This window comes from Schistocerca serialis, unplaced genomic scaffold (genome assembly GCF_023864345.2).
Source record: "Schistocerca serialis cubense isolate TAMUIC-IGC-003099 unplaced genomic scaffold, iqSchSeri2.2 HiC_scaffold_1337, whole genome shotgun sequence".
NCBI classification, from domain to species: Eukaryota; Metazoa; Arthropoda; class Insecta; order Orthoptera; family Acrididae; genus Schistocerca; species Schistocerca serialis.
Window position 1 is genome coordinate 20001 of NW_026047555.1, and position 5000 is coordinate 25000.

Here is a 5000-nt window from a genome sequence, read left to right on the forward strand (position 1 = left end):
CCTTCGAACCTCTAACTTTCGTTCTTGATTAATGAAAACATACTTGGCAAATGCTTTCGCTTCTGTTCGTCTTGCGACGATCCAAGAATTTCACCTCTAACGTCGCAATACGAATGCCCCCGCCTGTCCCTATTAATCATTACCTCGGGTTCCGAAAACCAACAAAATAGAACCGAGGTCCTATTCCATTATTCCATGCACACAGTATTCAGGCGGGCTTGCCTGCTTTAAGCACTCTAATTTGTTCAAAGTAAACGTGCCGGCCCACCGAGACACTCAATAAAGAGCACCCTGGTAGGATTTCAACGGGGTCCGCCTCGGGACGCACGAGCACGCACGAGGCGGTCGCACGCCTTCGGCTCGCCCCACCGGCAGGACGTCCCACGATACATGCCAGTTAAACACCGACGGGCGGTGAACCAACAGCGTGGGACACAAATCCAACTACGAGCTTTTTAACCGCAACAACTTTAATATACGCTATTGGAGCTGGAATTACCGCGGCTGCTGGCACCAGACTTGCCCTCCAATAGATACTCGTTAAAGGATTTAAAGTGTACTCATTCCGATTACGGGGCCTCGGATGAGTCCCGTATCGTTATTTTTCGTCACTACCTCCCCGTGCCGGGAGTGGGTAATTTGCGCGCCTGCTGCCTTCCTTGGATGTGGTAGCCGTTTCTCAGGCTCCCTCTCCGGAATCGAACCCTGATTCCCCGTTACCCGTTACAACCATGGTAGGCGCAGAACCTACCATCGACAGTTGATAAGGCAGACATTTGAAAGATGCGTCGCCGGTACGAGGACCGTGCGATCAGCCCTAAGTTATTCAGAGTCACCAAGGCAAACGGACCGGACGAGCCGACCGATTGGTTTTGATCTAATAAAAGCGTCCCTTCCATCTCTGGTCGGGACTCTGTTTGCATGTATTAGCTCTAGAATTACCACAGTTATCCAAGTAACGTGGGTACGATCTAAGGAACCATAACTGATTTAATGAGCCATTCGCGGTTTCACCTTAATGCGGCTTGTACTGAGACATGCATGGCTTAATCTTTGAGACAAGCATATGACTACTGGCAGGATCAACCAGGGAGCTGCGTCAACTAGAGCTGAGCAGCCGGCCGCCCGGGAGTGTGTCCCGGGGGCCCGCGCGAACACGCAAGCGTCCGCTCAATTATTCTGCAAACAGGAGGAGGCTGAGCTCCCCTGCACAACACACCTCGAAACCCTCTCAGGTCCCGGCGGCGCGCAGCGCCGTCCTAAGTACTTGGTCGGGTTCGAGAGAGGCGCAATCGCCCGGAGTTAGGCGAGTAGACGCTTTAGGTGCGACCACCCGTGCTCCCAACTGAGCTTGCCGCTGCCGACAGAGGCCCGGGAGCGTGCTGTCGTGGCATTGCCGGCGGGAGACAACACGCGCCACCTACGGTGACCGGCAGCTCCAACGCCAGCGCCACAGAAGGACAAAAGCCCTACTTGGGTGCCGAAGCGAACTCTCCCAGCACAGCGCACGCGCCAACACGTCCGCACAGCTGCGATACAAACCACCTGCGAGAACCGCTGGGGCGACCGAGCAGCAGACGGCGTCGCGGCGCCGAGCGCCGGGCGGCGGCGCATCCTCAGCGCACAAAGTCCTCAATCGGACCAGCACACTGCAGATGGCCACCGCGCTTCGCACCGGGCCCGCGAGGACCTACTTTGGCCGCAAGGCGCCGCGAGCAGGGGGCGCCGGCGCGCAGCTGCGCCGCCTGCCGCGTCCGTCGGCCGGCGCGCCTGCCACCGGCCGCCCCCACCAGCCGGCTGTAGCGCGTGCGCCCACGCACCGCGCTGCCAGCACGCCGGGCGGCCCCCCCTCACCGGCCGGGGACGGTCCCACCCAGCCACCGCCGCGTATCGCCTCACACCCAGATCCCCTTTCACGTTCGTGGGCATGGTGGGTCCCCTTTCACGTTCGTGGGCATGGTGGGTATCCCTGAAACAACCGGTTAATAGCTCGACCGATCGTCGCCAACACTGATTCACCTCTAGCGAGAACAACCGCACCACAACGGGTTACCGGTTGTTCATTTGCGTAACGTCACCAGCAAACGTACACGTCCATCGCCATTTGCAACGAGTATTGCATGCCTGTGTCAGGTGTCACAACACACTACGTCTGCCCACATAGACGCAACAACATGTGCACGCCTAGAGAACACGTGGAAGGTAGACCCCGTACGTATGCGGTGTCCATTGCGCGAACGACTGTCAGCCCGCCTCTGCAGCATGTCGCAGATGTGGAACGCGGTGCAACATGCTATCACGGTGTGTGAGAAGAGACGACTACGTCCGAATACACGCTCCACTACATCAACAGACTGCTCATGCTGATCGCCATCCAGGGCGTCCGTTCCTCCCACACGTCTGTATGGCGTACCACACTGCAATCCAGCTCTTATAGGGAGACGACACGTAGCTGCGTGCACAATATTTGGACTGTATGGTCCGCCGTTGCTAGGCGCTGTCGTCATACGGTCACATGGGCCACGATGTATCATTCAGTACATACGGAGCAATGTGCAGTACAGTTTGTGGGTTTTGCGTACATCGGCGGACAGGTGACAGGCCGTACCACAACGTAGGCTGAGTACGTCGGCATGCGAAGGGCATTGAACATGCAAACTTCTCACCGACCAGCTTGCGAAGGCAGGGGGGAAGGGGGGGGGGCATGTACGTCCTGCTGCTATCCACACTACAGTGTATAGCAGGAGCATGTGGAAAGTCAGCAACACCTGCAAGGTGTTTAACATGACGCGATACACAGGGGACCGGGCAGTGCGAGTAGCGAACTATATTGCGAGGGTTGCGGTTAGGCAACACTACACTACTTTAACGGGTTGCATAACAATTACAGAGCAGGTTCAGCGACAACGTGCGTCAGGTTAAGGCGCAATATAGTTTAGGTTACGGCGCACTTTAGGTTAGGTTAAGGCACATTATAGGTTAGGTTAAGGCACAACATGGGTTACGTTAAGGCACAACATGGGTTACGTTAAGGCACAACATGGGTTAGGTTAAGGCACAACATGGGTTAGGTTAAGGCACAACATGGGTTAGGTTAAGGCACAACATGGGTTAGGTTAAGGCACAACATGGGTTAGGTTAAGGCACAACATGGGTTAGGTTAAGGCACAACATGGGTTAGGTTAAGGCACACCATGGGTTAGGTTAAGGCACACCATGGGTTAGGTTAAGGCACACCATGGGTTAGGTTAAGGCACAACATGGGTTAGGTTAAGGCACAACATGGGTTAGGTTAAGGCACAACATGGGTTAGGTTAAGGCACAACATGGGTTAGGTTAAGGCACAACATGGGTTAGGTTAAGGCACAACGTAGGTTAGGTTAAGGCACAACGTGGGTTAGGTTAAGGCACAACGTGGGTTAGGTTAAGGCACAACGTGGGTTAGGTTAAGGCACAACGTGGGTTAGGTTAAGGCACAACATGGGTTAGGTTAAGGCACAACATGGGTTAGGTTAAGGCACACCATGGGTTAGGTTAAGGCACAACATGGGTTAGGTTAAGGCACAACATGGGTTAGGTTAAGGCACAACATGGGTTAGGTTAAGGCACAACATGGGTTAGGTTAAGGCACAACATGGGTTAGGTTAAGGCACAACATGGGTTAGGTTAAGGCACAACATGGGTTAGGTTAAGGCACAACGTAGGTTAGGTTAAGGCACAACGTGGGTTAGGTTAAGGCACAACATGGGTTAGGTTAAGGCACAACATGGGTTAGGTTAAGGCACAACATGGGTTAGGTTAAGGCACAACATGGGTTAGGTTAAGGCACAACATGGGTTAGGTTACGGCACAACATGGGTTACGTTACGGCACAACATGGGTTACGTTACGGCACAACATGGGTTACGTTACGGCACAACATGGGTTACGTTACGGCACAACATGGGTTACGTTACGGCACAACATGGGTTACGTTACGGCACAACATGGGTTACGTTACGGCACAAATTAGGTTAGGTTACGGCACAAATTAGGTTAGGTTAAGGCACAAATTAGGTTAGGTTAAGGCACAAATTAGGTTAGGTTAAGGCACAAATTAGGTTAGGTTAAGGCACAAATTAGGTTAGGTTAAGGCACAAATTAGGTTAGGTTAAGGCACAAATTAGGTTAGGTTAAGGCACAAATTAGGTTAGGTTAAGGCACGATATAGGTTAGGTTAAGGCACGATATAGGTTAGGTTAAGGCACGATATAGGTTAGGTTAAGGCACGATATAGGTTAGGTTAAGGCACGATATAGGTTAGGTTAAGGCACGATATAGGTTAGGTTAAGGCACGATATAGGTTAGGTTAAGGCACGATATAGGTTAGGTTAAGGCACGATATAGGTTAGGTTAAGGTACGATATAGGTTAGGTTAAGGTACGATATAGGTTAGGTTAAGGTACGATATAGGTTAGGTTAAGGTACGATATAGGTTAGGTTAAGGTACGATATAGGTTAGGTTAAGGTACGATATAGGTTAGGTTAAGGTACGATATAGGTTAGGTTAAGGTACGATATAGGTTAGGTTAAGGTACGATATAGGTTAGGTTAAGGTACGATATAGGTTAGGTTAAGGTACGATATAGCGTAGGTTCAGATACACATTGTTGTAGGGAAAGGTGTATTGGGGGGGGGGGCGGCAGGTTCGTTGATAGTGATTATCGTAATTGGATGCCTGCGGTATTATCCGATTTGTCACGTCAGGATGCACTTTTGGCTCATGACAGGCGGCGCTCCGATTCCATGGTTGTGGCAGATCTGTGTCTTTCATTCCTGCCATTGTTTGTGTGCTGTGACAGGAGGCAGTATTGTGATGTTGGGTGCACCACTGTGTAGGACATGTGTGGGTGTTCGTGGCTTAGCTGAGCAATGTGCGGATGTCGGAAGGGTGGGATATTGTGTTTTCTGGGTGGACCTCCCGGTCTGGTAATGATAGTGTGGATTGTGTCATGTGGCGG

The 5000-nt window shown here is 52.1% G+C and overlaps 1 non-coding gene across 1 annotated transcript in view; it reads right to left on the reverse strand.

The window, feature by feature from the left end:
- Window positions 1-1093, reverse strand: part of LOC126439692 (small subunit ribosomal RNA) — a 1909-nt gene extending 816 nt beyond the window's left edge. Inside the window, exon 1 of the ribosomal RNA XR_007581322.1 lies at window positions 1-1093. This exon is cut by the window's left edge and continues 816 nt beyond it. This is a non-coding gene — a ribosomal RNA (small subunit ribosomal RNA).
- Window positions 1094-5000: the final 3907 nt, after the last annotated feature.